Here is a 22244-nt window from a genome sequence, read left to right as displayed (position 1 = left end):
GATGCACAAATTACCAATTCAGAACTAGAGCTGCTTATAAAGATATCATGGAGACATTTTCCTTTTTTCAGGAAATGATGTATAGGAAGTAAATAAGAAAAAATATTTTTAGAAGTCTGATGTGCTATCCATTGTGCACAGAGCCAGGTAGAAAAAAATATTTTTAAAATGTAAGTTACATATTCTTTTTTTTTTTTTTTATTTCATCTTGTTATGGGGGATACAGAATTTCAGGTTACATACGTTGCTCCTGTTCTGCCTTTCCCCCCAAGCCAGAGCTCCAGACGTGTCTGTTCCCCAGGTCGTGCGCATTGCACCCATCATATAGGTATATATCCCTCCCTTCCCCACCCCCCCTTCCCGAGTCAGCACCTTCAAGTGTTACCACTCCCCAAACGGTGCACAATGCACTCATTGTGTAAGCATACCCCCATCCCCTCCCCCACCCCCCACCTCAGTCTGACATCCAATTGGTGTTGTTCCCAGATGTGTATTTAGGTGATGATCAGGGGAACCAATTTTCTGGTGAGTACATGTGATGCTTGTTTTTCCATTCTTGGGATACTTCACTTAATATAATGGGTTCCAACTCTCTCCAGGAGAACCATAGAGATGTCGTATCTTCATCATTCCTTATAGCTGAGTAATATTCCATGGTATACATATACCACAGTTTACTAATCCAATCATGTATTGATGGGCATTTGGGTTGCTTCCACATCTTTGCTATTGTGAATTGTGCTGCTATAAACATTCGGGTACATGTGTCTTTGTTAAAGAATGACCTTTTTTCCTTTGGGTATGGGACATGATTAAATTAAAAAGCTTCTGCACAGCCAAAGAAACAGTCCAGAGAATAAACAGACCACCTACAGAATGGGAAAAAATTTTTGCATACTACACATCAGATAAAGGACTGATAACAAGAATCTATTTAGAACTCAGGAAAATCAGCAAGAAAAAATCAAGCAACCCTATCAAAAAGTGGGCAAATGACATGAATAGAAACTTCTCGAAAGAAGATATAAGAATGGCTAACAAACATATGAAAAAATGCTCAACATCCCTAATCATCAGAGAAATGAAAATCAAAACCACAATGAGATATCACTTAACCCCAGTGAGAATGGCCTTTATCAAAAAAACCCAAAACAACACATGTTGGCGTGGGTGCGGAGAGACAAGAACATGCATACACTGCTGGTGGGACTGCAAACTAGTGCAACCCCTGTGGAAAGCATTATGGAGGTATCTTAAACAGATTCAAGTAGACCTGCCATTTGACCCAGCAATCCCATTACTGGGCATATACCCAAAGGAAAAAAGGTCATATTCTTAAACTTTACCAGAGTAACTGATTGAAAAGACAGTTCAAGTTACAGAGAAGTCCTGGCTTTGTTCTTTAAAATTCTGCTTTTAAAAGTACACCGGTCTTTCCCTCTTGACAGCAGTGTATGTAATAGCTTTTGATCAGAGAAAAGTTTACTCTTTTGAAGAAGTGGTGTGAGCAGGTTAGATTAGGTATTGTTCTGAGCTATGTTGTATGGCTGGGGTCCCTCACTCATAATAATTTTTTATTGAATCACATTCTAATTATTCTAATCCCATAATCAATTAATTTTTTAAAAAATAGAGCCTAGATAGCTGTATTAGGACCCTATCCTGAGGCAAAATTGTACATTTTGGCCTTAAACAGTTAGATATATGCCACTTGATGGCATTTACTGAAGGAGACAGGTACAATTTTCTAGACAGCAGGGCTCTAGACAAAATCTATTTTGGGCACTGTCCACCTCCACCTCCTCAAAACCTAGTCCTCCCCAGCTGTCCTCTGATTAGCTGATCAAAATAACTCACAGCTAGTTGTGAATGACAAAGACTTCACTCTCTCAGGTATGTTTGCATAATGAAAAGGAAGCTTGTAATCCAAATAACTTTTGAAACCAGTCCCCTATGCGGAGCCCTTCTCTGGCTCTTCAGGGCCTCAAGTTCAAGTCTAAGCTCCCCAGTGCATTTAGCATTGCTTGGTAGGTTTTCATCCTTTGATCACACTTGCTTTCCTCTCCTGCCTTTCCTCATCTTGCAGCATTTGTCCTTCTATTACTTAAGAATTTGATAACCAAGAAACTTTAAGTGAACACAAGTTGAGCACTATATTACTTTTTAAAAATAAGAAAAATGATGTCAGAGACTAGACTTTTAGTCTTACAGTTATATTACTAATTTAATATTTAGATATTACTATTTATTAAGAATGAATGTATTTGCTTCAGTATTTAAATTTTAAACTCTTTTTGGAAAATATATTCACCCAAAAAAGAAAAAGCTTAAAAAATTTAAGACAAATCTGAAGATAGAACAAAATCTACAGAAAAGATGAAAATACTTTGTTGTCATGGAAACAAAAGAAAGAAATCAAGAAACATTTTAAACATATTTTGAACAGGCTTGATGGGGGGAAAACTAAAAAAACCTCTGTAACTCGAGACAATTTCAAATAAGTTAAAATGCTATGCTATATCAATGCATATAATAATGTTTTTGAACATAAAAATGTCTATTGTTTTGATTAATGTGACATGTTCTCTCTGTCTCTGTTAAACATTGAATCCTCACTTTCCTCCTGAATTTCCCTGTCAGCAGAAGCAACACCTTTTCTCCTGTCTGGCCTTCTCTTTTTTAAACTTTTAATTTTGAGATAATTTCAGACTTACAAAAAATCTGTAAAAAGAATACAGAATTCTGCATACCCTTCACCCAGCTTCCCTGTAAAAAATGCTTCTAATAGTACAAAATCGATGGACTCATAGAATGACTTAATTCAGCATAAAGTTATTTCTCACAATAATATATCAGACAGAGGAAATCATTTCACAGCAGAAGTGAGCCAATAGGCTATAGAATCTGCTAGTCATACATATACCTTGTCACCTGGAAAAAATTGGCCTCATAGAACTAAGGAATGACGTGCTGAAAATCCAATATAGTTCCAGCTGGGGGGCAACACCCTGTGAGTTGGTGCTGCTGTATTACAGGATGCTGTACTTGCTTTGAATGGGCAGCCAGTATATAGTGCTCTTTCTCCATAGCTAAATCCACAGGGTAGGGGTAGAAGTAGGAGTGGATTCTCTTAATCGTATATCTCCTTCCCGACAACTTCAGTCTCTGGTTAGTTTTGCTTTCCTCGCCATAAATCCCCGTAAAATATCATCTCTTTTATTAATAGATATTTCAGAGGTCTTTGTTACTAGGGAAGAATGCTTCCTCTGGTGGGGTGTGGGGTGGCATAAAGATGAGTTACTGAATTGAATTGCAGTTGTGATTTACCATGTAGCTATTTTGGGTTTCTTATGTCACTGAACCAACATATGGAGAAAGAGGTTACTAACCTGGCCAGGATAACTGATTCCAGTTGACAGGGAAAAGTGGCATCGCTCTTGCACATGGATATGTCTGGAGCCTACAGGATTCACTGGGAACTTAGTACGTCCATGTGAAATAGTAAAAGTCAACAGGAGATAAGAACAATGTATAGTAAAGGTGGAACCACTAAAGGCTGAGCCTCTTCAAAGAAGGTCACTTTGTGGTAGGTCATTCCACCAGGTAAAGAATCTCTGCTGCCAAAGTGCTGGCTAAGAGCATGGGGAGCATGAAATGGATGGTGGGAAAAGGATATGTTTAAGTAGTGTCTGTCATGATACTATTTAAACTATTTAAACTGATCTCATGATCAGTTACTAGAAGGTAGACCAGAAAGGATATGCTATTTTATATATAAATTATGAATATAAGGTCTATATATATTGAGAAAGAAAAAAAGCAGCCTGTGGTATCTGGTAACTGGTCTGATGCTCACAGCTAGGCCGTGTTGTTTTCCTGTTGGACATGAACAATCTCATGGAACATCAATATCAGACAAGGCTATTCTGAGACCATAATAAAGCGAGACCAAAGCAAGGTCACGGAGCAAGCAACAAACTACCCAACATCTCCATCTCAAAGATGCTATTAGAGACTTCTGCTTCAGTTACAAATCTGTCCTCATTCTAGTCTACCCTCCTTACAGACAAGCTTTGCTGAGATCCCATCACAGAATTGTCAGAATGCTTTCTGACAGAATTCTATCTGTGGTGACTCCCCCCCTCGTTTCCTCACACCCTCTTTAAATCACCCACCTGAAGCCCAAATCCTATCTTATAACAGGTTCATTCTAATGCCCTATTACCCCTATGGTGTGTTCTCTATGGTGTGTGTTATCCCTCCCTGCGATAGTACAAACCTAACCTGTTTCATCTTGTTCAACTGGTGGTCTTTGGCTGAAAGATTTTGACAATATTAACCACTCATTTTCCTTTTCCCCATTTCCTGTCTACTATTTCACATAAGGAGTGTTATCTTTAATTTTACAATTTGGTTTAAAGATTATAGAGTACTCTGGTAGGATGTTGACTGAGCTAGATGAAAAATTAACATGGATGGGACATTCTCTCCATTTTTGCAGGTAGGAGTTGAAGGTATCTTAATTTTTATGAAGGATGGTTCCATCATAAAAGGCAGCTACAAGCAGTTTCTGCTGTGTGAGACTTAAATATGGTAGAGGGTAAAGATTGATGCTGAAGAGAAAAGAGGACAAACTGTGCTAACATTGCCTAGTTGCTCTCAGATCTAGTCCCCCTTTCCACCCTACTTGGCTCCATTTCACAGGGGGCCTGATAGCTACAACCACAGTTCCCAGGCTCCCTTTCCCACTGGCTTCCGATTAGGTTTGGTCACTGGGAGGCAATGCCAGGATATTGGCAAGCAGGAGTTGAGGAGAAGCTAGTGGTGCTTTTAGTACTGTTTGAGGCAGTGGCTACATCTCCTGTGTGGTTCTGGATCCAATCAGAAAGCCACTCCTACCACAGCCCCTTCTCTTTGCAAAGCACACATGTGGAGCCCTTTGCTCTTTGCTTATGATGACATCATCTACTCCATTTGTCACCCGCCCTAAACGTGGTAGCAACTTCCTGCTGCTGTTATTTTGTGTTTGCTTTCTTTGTTTTCAGCTCTTCCATCATGTCTTTAAATAGTTATCCATATTACATTTCCTCGGTTGAGATACCTGGGTTGAGTAATGTTTTCCTCATTTTACCTGGACCGATACACTGGTTAAGCCTAACTTTTGGATGCCTTTTAAGTACCTTTATAGAAAATAAGTTATGAGTCTTGTCACTAGTTATTTTGATAAAATTACATTTTGTAGAATGAGACAGCTTAATTCTAAGAAGCTTAAAAGGATTTTTGATAACCAAATCCTATGGAATCACAAACTACAAAAATTAAATGCAAAATCATCCTTTCTGCCACATTCTTGCCTAATTTTTCATAGTCATAAGCAATTTCATCAGTGTTTGTAAATACTTGGACCAAATAGCTTAAAAAAATTCTTAATCAATTTCCTAATTTTGGGGGATTGTAAAATAGACATGACAAACTGAAGTGGAAGGCTAAAATGAAGCATAAATCTTAATGCTTCTTCCACCCTAGAAACTGGTTGAAGGACAAGATCTTCTCCTCCTTATGATGTAAATCTGCCCTGGGTTAACAGAAGTTATGCACAAATCCAGCAGGAGGAGAGGATCTTAATTTTTTATTCTCTCAGTGGGTACCTGTCTGGATTTGTTTTATCAAGGTTAAATGATATCCTCAAGGTGCTTTCAAGATCAGAATTGATTAAGTCTCAAATTTTAGAAATGTCTATAGGAGACCTCCGGAGTAGGTCATCATCTTTGCAAACTGTCTCACATCTAAGCAAGAAGAAATAAAATTCAAATGTAGGAACAAAACAATTAATAGAAAACTTGATATCTCTAAACTTGGGGTACAATTTATCAGTGGGGTTGTGTTGATTCACCCCATTTTGTTTATGTTTTTGATTGGCCAGTCCAGTGATAGCCATCATTTGTTTTATACAATAAATGTTAAATAGTGAAGAAATAACTCACTTCAGAATATGAGTGTTATTGGCAGTTATTCTGCTTTGGTTCAGTAAAAGTAAAATGCAACATTCTACTTCTTCTGTGCTAAGTAACAGGTGGCAGAGAGCTTGATGCTCCCAGGGAAGAGTTCTCACCCATCTTTGGAGCTCATGGAAATTTTGTTTTTCTCTTGGTTTTTCACTACATATTCAGTACATGGGCCACTTGTGACCAGAAAGAATTGATGCACCTCTTTAACTCTCCAAAATACCTCCAGGGAGTGACTTAGGACTGTGGAAAATGTAGCTCAGTGCCTTTGAAGAGCTTTGAGTGAGTCGAATGAAAGCACTTGCTAAGAAGCAAGTAGAAATATGTGCTCTTCATTGAAGTGTTGACTATGTTTGTTAGATGAGCCTATTTGCCACAGGGGATTTAAAAATTTTTCAGCAAATAAACGTTCAAACCAGATTCTTCGTGTGTCTCTCTCTTTGCATACTCTGAGTACAAGCCATTTTATGGATTATATTTCCTTTTATTCAGGAGAGGTTTCTTCCATCCCTTTCCTGTTACTTAAAAGGCAGGGGGTGGGTAGAATCATAGAGAGAACACAGTAATTTCAAGGAATCAGCCCTAAGCATGAAGGAAAGGAGAGTACCATGGTGCATATATATGCACAAATCTAGGGCTTGAGACATATCAAACCACAAGTCATTTTGGAATGTGAATAAAAATGAAAAATGTAACCTGGTAATGTGTATTGATTCACACCAGTTTCCCCACCTCTGGGGCATTTCCTTTCTTCTTTGCAAATCTATATATTACCTACATCGGAACACACAGTTCAAATCTCTCCTTGGGGTTTTCTGGCAACAGTCTAACCTAGAGAGATTCCCCTTTCTTTGAATTTTTATTGTTTCTGTTATCTGTATCCTTCTGAAGTCAAGTATGCATGTTACGTATTCAATCAAGTTCAGTCAATATAGTTGAATGAATAAATCAGAAACTTAATCTTTTTTGCCTTGCATTTTGTTTGAAAATTACATCATTTGCGTGTTACTTATGATTTCTCTGCTTAAGTCTTACTTCTCTTTCCAGACTATAAACTCACTGAAGGCAGAGATTAGGTTTTATATCACATGGATGTTAAAGCTTCCTGCCATCCTCAGAGTATATGTAGAGCTACTTATTGATTATTTATGGGCCCTATCATTACTTTTTTAATCATGATACATCAACTCTTGGTTGCCCTGGGGCACTGTAAGATTACTCAGTGCTGTTCTCCAGGACTAGTGCTCCGTGAGATAGCAAATGATTCAGCATTCAGGGGCCTGGGTGATTACCTTGTTAATTTTCCATGAAAAAGGCTCACTACTTAGTATTGATTTAATCTATATTTATTCAGACATAATGTTGCTCCTCTGAGATTGGTGGATCATAATTTACTATTATGTTGTCATTTCGAAGGATATAGTATGTTAGAATTTCCATTTTTTGGTAAAAATATTTTGTTTCAATATGATATTTTTGCCCCATAGTACAGAATTTCTCAGTGATTTAAAGCAGGCTCACAACCTTTATCTGAAGAAGCATTTTTCTGTCTCTTTTTGCATCTGCCCTTAGAAATTATGAAAGTTCAGAAATGGAAATAGGTTGTGCAATTTGCTTAAACACTGCTGTTAGGCTTGCTACTGCAGGTTTCTGGAAATTTAAGGAAATGAGGATGGTTTAATATTTTCAGAAAGGGCTGCTTTGTTAAACAGCTCTGTATTGATAAAGGTTTTTTCATATGGAACAACAGGGCCTGCTGAGAACTCAGAGTTTGTATTTTAACTGTGAAGGGAACAAAAGCAAGAAAATATTCTTTGACGGTCCCCTTGAATCTAGTCAATCAAACGGATATTGATGGAGTGCCTCCTGTGTGCCCCTGTGCTAGGTCTTGGGATACATATAAATCAGACACAGGCTTTGCTTGCAAGAAGTATAGGTAGTTTGAGGCAGGAGCATAAGAGGGTGGGTATTCTAGTGGAGGCAACATCATGTGCAAATAACAGGAGATGCCCAATGGCATTGACATGTAAACAGAATGGTGTGTTTGAGATGCTGTAAGCTGTTCGGTGTTGCTGGAGCATAAAACGTGAGAAAGGCATCACAGGGGATAAGATAGGAAAGCTAGTCCATCTACCTATATCGTGATGGGCTTTGCATGTGAGGTTGCAGAATGTGGAATTTGTTCTCTAGGGGATTGGAATCCAATGCAGTATTAGAATCAGGAAAGAAACCCGATTGGATTATCATTTTAGAAATTTCACCCTTGTTGCCATGAGGTTTGTAAAGGGACACAAATAAAGGCAGGGAACCCTTTAAGAAACTCTGCAGAAGTTTATGCAGGAAAAGGAACACTCCCTACACCTCCATTTATAAAAAATTAGAAATTGCATATTGTGTTTTGGTGACATGCTTCTCCTTGGTGGGAATTCATATTTTCTGGGGAGGAAGATTAATTTAATTTTATGTTAATGGGAAAATTTCTTTATTCTCACATATATTTTATTAACTATTACTTTGGTATCGTCCATTTACTATGATGTGAAATTAAATTGTAAGAACAACTTTACAAATTCATATAAGGTATGATAAAATTAAAATTTTTTAATTAAATTGGTTACTGAACACTTTTTCTTGTGTGTATAACTATAGGAATCGCTAATATCCCAGGATTATTTTCTATTCTTAGACTGTAAACAAATTTTAAAACAATTAGACCAGGCCTTATTTAGAATTATGAAATATCCAGTATTCAGAAAATATTAAGAAATAATTATCTTCTGTGAATGAAAATATATTTAAAAATGAAATATGTATGAAATTTTAGGACTTAAGCAAACTATGAAATATGTTATCTAGATATTAGATATCTAGACAGATACCTAGATATTACACCCATTTAGGATGCTTGCAGGTAGTTCATAATGTATAATAAGTAGTCCAGAAATGATTTTACCTTTCTAGTGAAAGCTAATTAAAATTTGGAAGAAAATAATTTTTCACCTGTCACACACATTTTAAAAATATAAGTAGCCTAGGTAATCATTTAGAAATATTTTATGCTTATTTCAGTGCCCATTATAAAATGATGGAGTGAAATTTTATTAAGTGGTACCAACTTAACAGAATATATAGCACATTCAATTCTACCTATATCAATGGGAAAATACTCACCAGCACATGCAAAACAGAGCATGACTGATGAGTTTCTATGACATTGTATTTTGTTTCATGTTTATATATTTTAAAACACATCAAAGACTTAACTGAGCATTGTGGGCAGTTTTCAAACTCATGATGGCATGAGAAAATAAACATAGCAACTAGTAGCAAATACTTACATAGGACGTAAGCCATGTGTCTGGTGCATGTCAAGTCTTTATCAGTATTAACTCATTTGAGTCCACTGGTATGTCATCCCATAAGTTATGCTGTCATGCATAGAGTTCATGTCCCAATAGTTTTGAAAGCCAATAATATAGTCAAGGAGAGGCTCAGTAGTGTCCAAGAGAGAATATGAAGACTCCTGAATACTCTAAATTATGTTTATGACCAATATGACTTGCTTCTCAAAGTTATAGTACAAATTCAGTCATGCCTTTTATTGTCATAAATAAGTCCTTGAATCCCCATGTCATACTGGCAAGATGCTGAGCATTTCCATCATGAGATGCTCTTCTTTGCCAAACCATCAAGGAACCTGGGAACTTAATCGTGTTGTCCCTGTTGGTGCTTAGTCCATACAGTCCTGTGGACACTTGTTCACTGGAGCCTGGGCCCGACTCTACAGGCGGCTGTGGTCCCTTCTTCCAGGAAGGAAAATTGAGCCCCACCCTTCCACATGACGCCACCACCACTACCAAATGCTAAGTGCTGCCAAAGGGTCTGTATATGAGGCCTCCCAGGACCCCAGATCTCTAGGTTACCCTTTTTGCCCAGTGATTGTTCGTTTGTTCCCAGTCACTCTGCCAGGCATGCTGGGCCCTGAGGGTCTTTCAGCTTTGGATATACTCTTCAGAAATCAGTTCTCCCCCTTAACTCAGGATTAAACCAGCATTACTGGTCTATGGTCTGATTATTTTAGGTCTTTCATAACCATATTCTGTTATCAGACTGGGTTACCTAATATACTCTAGGGTTAGGGTTAGCTAATATACTCTAGAAAATTTCCCTGGTTTCAATTTTTAGAGAATAGGAATTTGGATCTTAATACTTTCTATTTTAAAAGATCCTTCGGTCCCACAAGTTGATCTTATTTTGCCTTATCAATAATTTCTAAGTACAAGGACTGCAGTTAGTAGCATCCCTCAAACACACCCTAAGTCAGAACAGTAGGTGTGTTTACCCTATATCTGCATAAATATATGAACTCCTTAAGTGACCATTTCCAGGGTAAAGAACACAACTTTTCTTATTAAAAACAATCAAACCAAGCTATATTGCACATTATTACACCAAATTAAACTAAACCAGGCAAAAATAAATAAAAGCAAACATCCCAAATTATATCAAGCTGCATACTTATAAGCAAGGTTATATGAATTTCTTGGATTACCCATCTTTTTTGCCTTAAAGATACTCTATGTCTTCCTGAGCTGGATTTCAACTTCAAAATCTATAATTCTTATTAGAACAAATAATTACCTTTGTAAATGATACTTTGCCCCTATATTACTTAGGAATTAAGATTAAGCCTTCTTTAAAACACTCATAAGCCCTGCAATATCCCCCATTCTTATTTCTCTTTTTATAGAGAAAGTTAGCAATAATAGAAAGGGAGCAATAGGGCAAGATATGTGAGCGTATGTGTTTTTCTTAATCCTGGACTCAAAGGATGCAGAAGCCACAAAAATTATAGAGCAATTCTGAGAGGTGAGGAGGCAATTGTCAAGGTAAAAGTGTTACACAAAGTGATTTCACTTTGTGTTGATTTTCTAAAGGTTATTTTTTTTTATATATTTATTTTTTGGAGTCTCACTCTCACTGCAACCTCAAACTCCTGGCTTGAGTGATCCTCTTGCTTCAGCCTCCCAAGTAGCTGGGACTATAGGTGCCCACCACCATGCCCAGCTTATTTTTCTATTTTTCATAGAGATAGGTTCTCGCTCTTGCTTAGACAGGTCTTGAACTCCTGAGCTCTAGCAATCCTCCCAGAGTGCTAGGATTACAAGCATGAGCCACCAGGCCTGGCCTTGCTAAAGGTTTTTATATGCCCAAAAGAGAGCATCATTTGACATATGAAATGGAAGCTAGGGGCCTCGATTTTTAGACTCAGGGGCTCAAAGCAGTCTGAGATCAAGATCCCTATTTCCCCCCCCCACCCCCGACTTAAGGACTCAACTTACTATTTTCTCAGTATACTAGGTTCTTCTCTTTCCTTTTCTCCTAAGCTCATTTATTCCCTTAACTTATTATTAAATAAAATTTATCTCATCGTCATCAACCTATGCTTAATATTTTAGCTAATGTCTTTTTCTCAAGTCTCAGGCAGTTTAGAAAGGGGAATTTATACTACAGAGATAATATGTGTGTTTTGACTAATATAAATAATATCCTACTATAAATTTTCACACACACAACTACCCTCCAATAATGTTTCTAAAACACATCTGAACTGGACATGGAGACATTAAAATAATTGTGGGTGGGAATTCCCTGGCTAGCTGAGAGTTTCCTTTGAAGAGAAGGGAGAGCAGAGGGAACATGGATATACACAGGCATCAGTCTGTGGGGATGCTGTCAAAGTGTGAATGTGCAACTCTTCACTCAGCAGCATCTAAATGTCCCGGTGACATTTACCCTCTTAACATCATTACCCCAAATCTCTCTCTCATAAAATTTCCTTTAAATGCCTTCATAGTTATTCTTACCATAAAAATTGCCTATTTCATCCACAAAAAAATTCACTTTGCAGAAAAATGAATAAGGATAAAAGGTGCATTTGGACTATTTATTGACCATCATAAGGAACTGTCCTAGACACAGGGGATATAGAATTGAACAAGTTCAGGAATTTAGATTTAGAGAGTGGGGGAGGGGACCAATCTTAAGTACTTACACAATTAAGCATAGTTTTAAAAACCACTTATGAAAGAGAAATGTGGAGCTATAAGAACATAAAACCAAGAAACAAGGAGGCTTGGGAAAGGCTTTCCTGAGGTCCCTGAAGAAGTGATATTTAATCTTGAATCTGAAATATAAGATAGGCAGATGAAAAATGGTTAGAGATGGGGTACAAGGGAGTAGGGTTCCCAGCCCAGGAAATAGGGTTTAGCATTAGGGAAAAGCTACAACTGTCAGGCAGCGTACAATGCAAAAGAGAGAATGGTAAGAAATCAAGCTGGGAAACAGGCTCTCAGGGGCCCCGTCCAGGAGGGCCTTATAGGTCATGTGTAGAACACTGGGCTTTATCTTAAATGCAAGGGATACTAGTGGAGTTTTAAGGAGAGTGAAGTGATACTTGCTTCTTATTTTATCTTTACTCTGGAGAATGGATTAGGCAAGAATAAATGTCAGATGCCACCATAGTTAGGGGACTTATTTCAATTGTGCAGATGAGAGATGATGGTGGCCTTACAGTAGGATGGTGAAGTCTAATGGAGAATCTTTCTCTTTATATTTTCTAATTTCACCCTTTCAGGAGAATAGCTCATGGCACCAAACTTGAAATATCAGGTGGGATTTTTAGTTCAGGAAGAAAGTACAGATGCATTTCATTACTATTCTTCATGGAGTTGAGAGAAGACAAGTTGAGAAGAGACTTTGGCACAACATTGCTAGAAGATCGGCAGATAAATAAATACAATCATTCCTGAGATAATGTTACAAGTTATAATTTACATAATTTTTTTGTGAAGGAAAGTTAGATTAGGGATAGACTTTTATTAGACCTCATGTTTATTACCTTTACATCACATTTTAATCATTAGCATATGTTATTTATCTGGGGGGCTCAAAAGGTGACTTTTAATCAAAAACAAATCATTATAATTTTGGCATCTTAGATATTAGTGTACATTCATTGTGAGTCTGTAGCTTAGTCAGTCCGTTACTATGGAAAGCTGTTTGCCATGTGAAGTAATAGAAGTATAGGGAGGAAATGAATAGGCAATTTTGAAGCTCAATGCACTGAGTAAAGGATTTTTATAGATATTTTGAGTTATACCTGAGACTTTAGAAAATCCTGTTTCAAGAATATCAGAGAAACCTAGGTATTTTGTCATGATGGGGATTTTTTAAAAAGTGCAGTCATGCACTACATAATGTTTCAGTCAATAACATTGACTGAAATACATATACAACCATGGTCCCATAGATTATAATACTATATTTTTGTTAACACTTTTTTTATGTTTAGATATTAGAGACCCAAGCACTTAGCATTGTGTTACAATGCTACAGTACTCAGTACAATAACATGCTGTGCAGGTTTGTAGCCTAGGAGTGATAGGCTATAGCATTTAGCCTAGGTGTGCGGTAGGCTATGCCATCCAGGTTCATGTAAGTGCACTCTATGATGTTTGCACAATGAGGAAATCACCTACCGACATGATTCTCCCTTACATTTTAATAGACCTATCTCCTTCTTAAGTGATGCATGACTGTATATGATTATATCTTTACCCACCCTAATGAGAAAAAGAAAAAAGGAGAGGATATATTCTTTTTTTTTTTTTTTTTTTTTTTGAGACAGAGTCTCACTCTGTTGCCCAGGCTCGAGTGAGTGCCGTGGTGTCAGCCTAGCTCACAGCAACCTCAAACTCCTGGGCTTAAGCGATCCTCCTGTCTCAGCCTCCCGAGTAGCTGGGACTACAGGCATGCACCACCATGCCCGGCTAATTTTTTCTATATATATTTTTAGCTGTCCATATAATTTCTTTCTATTTTTAGTAGAGATGGGGTCTCGCTCTTGGGGATATATTCTTAAAAGTGTTTTCTGATGATAGAAGTTAAAAATTTTGAAATTTGGAAACTACAGAAAAGTATATTGTGGAACAGGTTCACTGTGCACTTTACCAACCTGTCTGAGTCAAGTGAGACAGACACGCTCAAACACAAGTTATGCGAACTGGGTTTATTACTCCCAGATAGGCAGCAGAGGACAAAAGAAATCTAGGAGTCGTTGTGAGCCATTCCCTCAGGCTCAAGAAAGCTGCCCAGGGAGGATGGAATATTGACTGCATGTGCCCCCCTCCCTTGCACCGCAGCTGAAGGACCGGGAAAGGCAGCCTGCCTTGAGTTATATACTCAGGAACTATGTGACTCTCTGGGCGAAGCTCTGAAGCACATCGTGCTTGCAGGGGAGAGAGGAACAAAGCCTGGCTGTCCCGGGCAGTTCTTCCCTAAGTCAGGATGTTATATTCCCTGGGAGGGAATAAGGCCTGGGCTGTTTCAGGCAGTTCCTCCCTATAGCAAGATATTGCATTCTCAGCACATTCTACGGTGATTCTTGTGAACTGTAAGCAAGAAACGGAGGAGGAGAACTGGGTCAGTCCACGGTCATCTGGAGAACTGTCCTGCATATATAATAAAGTAAAAAACATTACTCGTTTTCCTATAAACCAAGGTAGAATATTTTCCAAATTTCTTTCTAGGCCTTTTTTCCTATGTAAATTTGTTATATACGTAAGAATATTAAAATTCTGTTTTCTGTCCTTTTATTGCCATTTGAAGTGCATTTCACAGTATTACTAGAAAGTTGATAAAATGCTATTTTAAGTAGCCTGTGAGGCTATCAAATAATGTATCCCTTTTTAATTTTATTAGTTTTTACTTTCAGTGGACATTATCACACACATATAGAAATAGAGAAAATGGTATAACAAATTGCCGTGTACTCATCACCAAGTTTCGGCAATTAGCCATACTTAGCCATCTTGTTTCATTGATATCAATGGTATATATATTTTTAAAGTGGAGTATTTCCTTTGAAAACTAAAATATGTTAAATTCCAGATATCATTTTGTAAATACTTATGAATGTATGTTGGATAAATGTTATTTTTTTGTATAACTAAAATTCCATTATCATATCTTAAAAAGTTAATTCCTTAATTCATCCACTATTCAGTTTATATCAAATATTCCCATTGTCTCAATAAATATCTTTTTTATATTTGGCCTGTTTAAATAGAAGCCAAATGCTGCATTTGGTTGCCATGTTTGTTAAATCTTATTTAATTTCTAACAAACTCCTAGTCCCCCACTTTTTATGTAATTCATTTGGAAGAAATCTGTTTATTTGTCCTGCAGCATGTCCCATATTCTTGATTTGAGTGATTTTTCATGATTTGTTTTGCTTCTTCCTCCCACCCCTACAATTTCATGTATAGTAATAGGTATATCTAGAGACTTGATTAGAGCCAGGTTCCATTTCTTTTTGTCAAGAATAGGTCATATTTTTGCTGTTTACTTCTTGTTGTATTATATAAAAGGCCCATACCATCTGGTGACTCATGTTTAGTGATGTCAAGATAAATCAGGTGTGGTGGGCCCTATATTGTGCCCCCCATCCTTTCTTTCAGTTGTTTTCACATCTATTGATGAGTATTGATTAGATCCATGACTTCATTAGGGGTTGCAAATTGTTAATTTTCTAATTCTATCTTTCCTTCTTCATTTATATCCACAAAGAACTTTCCCTCATCAACAATTTGGTTATTCCAAAAGATAGTTTGTGCAGATGAAGTTTGTTGCTTTCCATTTATCTGTCACATTTTATGATGATGAATTGGTGCCTCAACAATCTCTAATGGTGGCCAGAGGGGTGACTTTTTTCTCTAATTTCATTGTAAATGAATTCATTTTCATACTAGAGTTCTTTGATAATCGAATTGCCTATCTTTGATCTGTAGGAGTCCCTTTAGGTTGTTTCTGTGTCCCTTCCACACGACCCCATTTATATTGAATGTCTTCCTTGCTTTCTGGCACAAAGAAAAATACTTCTATTTGTGTGGATTTCTTATCCTAGAAGTAGAGCAGCTATTTCTCCTTACAGCCCCAATACCATGTAGAGGAAAATTGTATCAAACTTTAAAACTTTTGTTAGACGTTTAGATCATGTTAAAATTTTCAGTTTTATAAACATTTCAGTATTCATACCTTTGCCCATAAAGCTTTTTTAATTTTTGATAATTTTGTAAGGATAGGTTTTAAGAATTATATCATAGAGCAGGGTCATTTCCGAAGCTGTTGTTTCATGTTGCCACATTTTTTCCAAAAGTTTACACCAATTTATGCTTCTACCAGGAATATTTATGAGCAAAATTATCCTATATTCCTGTCAACTTGCTATTATCCTTAACAAATTAAAAAACAGAAGAACGAAATGGAATCTTATTTCACTTCAACATTTTTTTTTTTTTTTTTTTTTTTTGAGACAGAGTCTTGCTCTGTTGCTCGGGCTACATTGCCCAGGCATCAACTTAGCTCACAGCAACCTCAAACTCCTGAGTTCAAGCGATCCTCCTGCCTCAGCCTCCCGAGTAGCTGGGACTACAGGCATGCGCCACCATGCCTAGCTAATTTTTTCTATATATGTTTTAGCTGTCCATATAATTTCTTTCTATTTTTAGTAGAGATGGGGTCTCGCTCTTGCTCAGGCTGGTCTTGAACTCCTAACCTCGAGCGATCCTCCCGCCTTGGCCTCCCAGAGTGCTAGGATTACAGGCATGAGCCACGGCGCCCGGCCTCTACTTTGACTTTTTAAAATTATTAATGGAAGTGAATTTTTTTCTTTTGGAACTTAGGAGCAAGGTTTTGAGTTAATTGTACTCCTTGGATCATGAGACATTCTTATTATGCCTACATGCAGGACTCTGCTATTTATCCATCTATCTACCCACCATCCATCTATCTCTTACCTATCTCCATTTATCCATCCATCAATCACATATCTACCTATGTATCTATTGCCAGGTATTTCCATGCTTCACTCCTGTTCTCCTAGTGTCAAATGTAACCATTTTATTTGTAAATGTATTTTAATTTATTATGTTAATAACATTGTTATGTATTGTATTCTAGTTCTTATTTTTCCCACAAAACATTAAGTTATACAATCTATCCATGTTATTTTTATAGCAAATCCTTTGCTCTAACCACTGCAAAATTCTCAAGGGTGTGCCACATTTGGCCCTTTCTTCTCTTCCTGTGATGGATTTCTAGGGTGCCTTTCATTTTCCACCAATCATAAATAAATGATACAAAGGATACCCTTGTACATATTACCAGATAGACCTTTGTGAAAATTTCCCTGGAATTCTGAGTGTGCGTATGCAGTAATTTCATCAAATGGTGGTATAGGATTTCTTTCTATAAGCAGTGCAATAGGATTTCCATATACCCACATCCTCATCAACACTTGGGGGTGTTCTGATTTACCAAGCTAAACATATATTGTCTCATTGCTTTAATTTGCACTCTTTGAAATATCAATGATTTTTAGTATACACTTGCTAGTTTTGTGTGTACATGTGTGTATTTGTAATTGCCTGTTCATCTCTGTTGTATATTTTATCTTGGGATTTTTGGAGAAAGATAATTATTATTTTTCCCAATTCTCCAGCTCTATCACAATCAATTTTGGGGTTACTATTTACATATTCTTTTATTTTCCTTGATCTTACTTTAAAAACATAGCAATCACCCTATGAGTATTTTTAATCCGAAGTCTTCTATTTAAAGTTAGGTGACTCGTTCTTAAGCTCCTTAATACATTTTAAAACTTATTTTAAGTTTTAATTTTTCAAATAAATTCAGTTGGTATATGTTAGGGTCTGAATGTTTATGTTCCTCTCAGAGTCATTTATTGAAGTCCTCAGCCCCAACGTGACGGTACTGGGAGGTGGAGCCTTTGGGAGGTGATGAGGTCATGGGAGCGAAGTTCTCATGAATGGGATTAGTGCCCTTCTAAGAGAGGCAAGAGAGACCTCTCACCTCTCCCACCATGTGAGGTTAAAATGAGAAGAAGGTTGTCTATGAAGAAGTGGGCCTCACCAGACACTGAATCTGCTGGTGACTTGATACTGGATTTCCCAGACTCCAGAACTGTGAGAAATCAATTTCTGCAGTTTATAAGCCACCCAGTCTATCATGTTTTGTTATAGCAGCCTGAGTGGGCCAAGATAACATATTAATATTTTACTCATTTTTTAAAATTTTGCTGAAATATTTATATTTCTTATTTTGACCTGGGAATTCATTGACTCTTGGGGGATAAGCTCTACTGTTTCGTAATGTGACTTGTGGAATAGTTGAAGGCTGGCTTCCAGTGTTCGTTAGTCCAGTGAATTTAAGAGAAGTGTAAGGGATTAATCCAGTCTTCATTACCTCCATTTTCCTCCAAGGCACTGAATGTATCATCTCTGTTCTGCATTCTGTAAAGCCTTAGAAACAGCATCAGGAGGCTGTCTCACCAGGCTGTAACTCACTAGTCCCGGGTGATTGGATTGCAGGGTGGGTAGAAGTGATTGTTTGGGGGAAGCTGCTTAACAGGCACCTGTTTATGTACAGTATACATTCCAGTAGGAGGGCTTTCGTGATCTCCTGATAATTCCTTGGAACATCTGCACTGGCGATATGAATGGTTGCCACTCATTTTTATGGTGAAGGCATGGAAAAATGCTTGTCCCAAACACACAGAGGAGAGTCTAGAGCAGTATTTACAAAGCTTTACTCCAACATATCCTCTCTCTGCTCCTCCAGCTGTTCTCTGTCCCAAGCTTCAGGCAAAGCTTCAATCAGCTTTAGCATCCCAGTGGAAAGTTTTGTTTCTATAATACATTTTTCCTGCTCACTTCTATAGTTACTCCAGGGTTAATTTTACAGAGGAAGCCAGAAGCCCCGTGTTAAGTTGCCATATGGGCAGGAACCAGAAGTTCCTACCATGTTGAGTAAATATTTTTTTCACAAGCTGATGTCCTGTTTTATAAGGCATATGTTCATACTTTTGCCCATTTATTCTCTAGGGCCTTTGTTTTTTTAAATTGATTTATATGAATTATTACTTATAGATATTGTCACATTTTGAAACTGCCATTTTAATGCAAACATTTTTAATGCAAATATTAAAATCAGAATATTTTTCTTTTTTCTTGCCTTTTATATATTGCTACTGAATAAAAGAAAATTTATAATTTCAATGTAGATGAATATATCATTTTCTTTGTGATGTCCTCCATTAATTTTAATCTTAGAAGGTTCTACAGATAAGAGGAGGTCATGGATAGGAAATATTTAAATCACTTAAATATATAGGATATATGTGTAATAATGAATATCCCTATAAATATAAAGTAAAAAATCATGTCCAATAAATATAAAAGGTCTATCTGTCAATGACTAGTAATAGGGAGATGATTCCTAAGACTCAACTGAGGCTTATATAAATTTTTCAAAACATGAAAAAAATCTTTTAAGCCATTATTTTGGAATAAGGAAAACCCAGGATTCAGGAACCAGAACCTAAGAGTCTATGTCTTAAATGCATTTGAAACTTTCTATTTATAATAGATGAGCTTACATACTATTTAGCCTATTTTAGTCTCAGTTTAAAAAATCTGTTAAATGATGATGACAACATAGTTGAAAGTGTATAGTTTTAACATTTCAAACATTTTAAATTTAATAAGAACTTTATGTGTCAATATGAATAATTATAATAGTAAGAAAAAGGAAATGACTAACTGCTTGGAGAAGATTTTATGTTCATCTTCTAAAGAAATATATAACAGCTAGAAAGAAAGGAAAAACTCTAAAATGATCTGACTTCATTAATGTGAGAAAATGATAGAATAATACCTAGGTGCTTTCAATAAGTCCACACTCAGGGACTATATTCAAATCTCTCCACTTTCTTTTTCCTTGCAACATACAGGATTGATGAAATTTATATACGCAATACCATGAGACCCATTGACATTGATTAAACTCTTGGGGAAAAAAAAGTAAATCAAAGGTCAAAATCATTGTGTTGATTAAAATATAAGTTCAGTTGCAAGTAACAGAAACTCAAAAAACAGTGGTTAAATTAAGAGAAGTTCATTTTCTCAGATATTTAACAGTCTGTAGTGAGGTGTCCCACAGCTGATGTGGTGGCTTTGCTTCGTGCAAACTTCCAGAGACCCATACTGCTTCCACCTTGATGCCTGGCTGGGATGCTGGCACTATCTGAGTCCAATATGGCTTACCACCATGGTTATGTTCCAAGCAGTGGGATGGAAGAAGACAAAGAAAAAGGGCATATCTTTCCCTTTAAGGATATGATCTAGAAATTACACACACTACTTACTCTTACGTCTCCATATAAGAGGAAGGGCAACTTTAGTCAAAGGTCAACTATTGCTGCAAGTGATTAGGGGGAAGACATTGACGAGACTTTTAGCAGCTTCTGCACATTTGCTCTTTGTGTGTTGGACTGCCTTCTTATTCAAATCCAAATTTACATCTTTTATTTGTAATTGGACTGTTGTGTTGAATAAACTCTAACAGTTACATATTTGTAAAGTGAACATGAATTCATGGCAAATTTAAAATAAACTGTTCATAAACATTTAGAAAAATTCAAAGTGACCCCTAAGTGACATTTGATCAAACATTGTTCTGGGTGTGTCTGTGAGGGTATTTCTGGATGAGACCAACGTTGGAATTGGTAAGGACTGAGTAAAGAAGACTGCCCTCTCTGATGGGGGTGGGGTTCATCTAATCCATTGAAGGCCTGAATGGAAGAAAAAAGCTGACCCTCCTGCAAGTCAGAGGAAATTTCTTCCTGCATGACTGCCTTGAGCTAGTACATTGGTTTTCTCTTGCCTTCAGACTAGAACTGTACCATTGGCTCTCTTGATTCTCAGGCCTTTGGACCTAGACGAGAACTACATTTTTGGCTCTTCCGGGTTTCCAGCTTGATGACTGCAGATCTTGGGACTTGTCAGCTTCCATAATAATGGGAGCCAGTTCCTTATAATAAATCTCTTTCTACATCTATATCTTATTGGTTCTGTTTCTCTGGAGAACTCTGACTAATACATATGTGGATGATTTCTAATAGCTATTTTGGAAAATGAAGATAAACTCTTCGCTGGCATCACTGGCCTATTCCTGTAAACTGGTTTAGCTTCTCAGAATGAATATTGCTTCATTCTGAAAAGAAAGGATATTGAAGAAATGTATTGCTCACTGAGTTTTACTGTGTAACACAAATTTCTCACTCCTTTGGACCATTTCTGAACATAAATACAACAAACACAATCAAAGGATGAGGTTTTTGTAATTAACAAGTCTTTGGTGTAAAATTAGAGATCAAATATTATGTTGTCCCTTAATCTTCTGTCATTTGACTACATTTTACTTAATTGCTATTCACTTTTACTGCCTTTAGGCTATTTTTGTCTGATTTAGTCTCATCTCAGGAAGAAACCCCTCACCTGGAATCTGGCCAGGTGCACGGCTTGGGCTGCAGGTCTCTTTCATCTTTGCAGGAAGCTGCCAACTAGCATGTCTTAGTTTGCATTTCTGGAGACCATTAGTGGAAATGTGCCTCTGTGCTCATGTAGAAGAAGTTGAGGGGGCATATAATATACTTCAGTGCTAAAATTATAAGGAAAAGTATACCAACATTTTATTTAGCTTTAGTTTTTTATGGAAATTCTCCCAGATTTTAAATTATGTATTGGTTGCTTAATGTTGATAATTAGACATTTTCTATAAACAAACAGGTGTTCCTGTTATTAAAATATAGCAATGTAAAACAAACCTCTTGTTTAATTAGAGGGCCTAGCTATTTTTTCTCCTAAAATCCTAAAATTGAGGCTTTACATTTCTACCTTTTATGTCTTAAGTATCTGAAAAATAAGTATAAATAATGAAAATGTTACTATGGAAGTTTAATAAAAAAATCATGGAACATGCTCAGAGATATGGGCAGATATATACCAGCAAAGAAAACAAAGATTTGAGAGAGTTATCCAGATGTTTAAAGCAAAATGTTCATTTTTATTCAAGTATTGCTTTTAGGGCTTTCTAGCTCTTATGAGCTATTCCATCCCCTTTTTGAATTTTAGTAATAGATTCATATCTACATCTTGCTTTGATTGTATAAACATGAATACAGAGGCAATTTTATTATGAAAAGAATATCATTTATAATATTAAAATGTTGCTACCGTAGTCTTTATAACACACAGGTGTTTTTACAAATACATTTTTGTACATTTATTTAGAAAAGTTCTCTTTTTAGGGGAACTT

This window comes from Eulemur rufifrons, chromosome 29 (genome assembly GCF_041146395.1).
Source record: "Eulemur rufifrons isolate Redbay chromosome 29, OSU_ERuf_1, whole genome shotgun sequence".
NCBI classification, from domain to species: Eukaryota; Metazoa; Chordata; class Mammalia; order Primates; family Lemuridae; genus Eulemur; species Eulemur rufifrons.
This window is presented reverse-complemented; position numbering follows the sequence as displayed.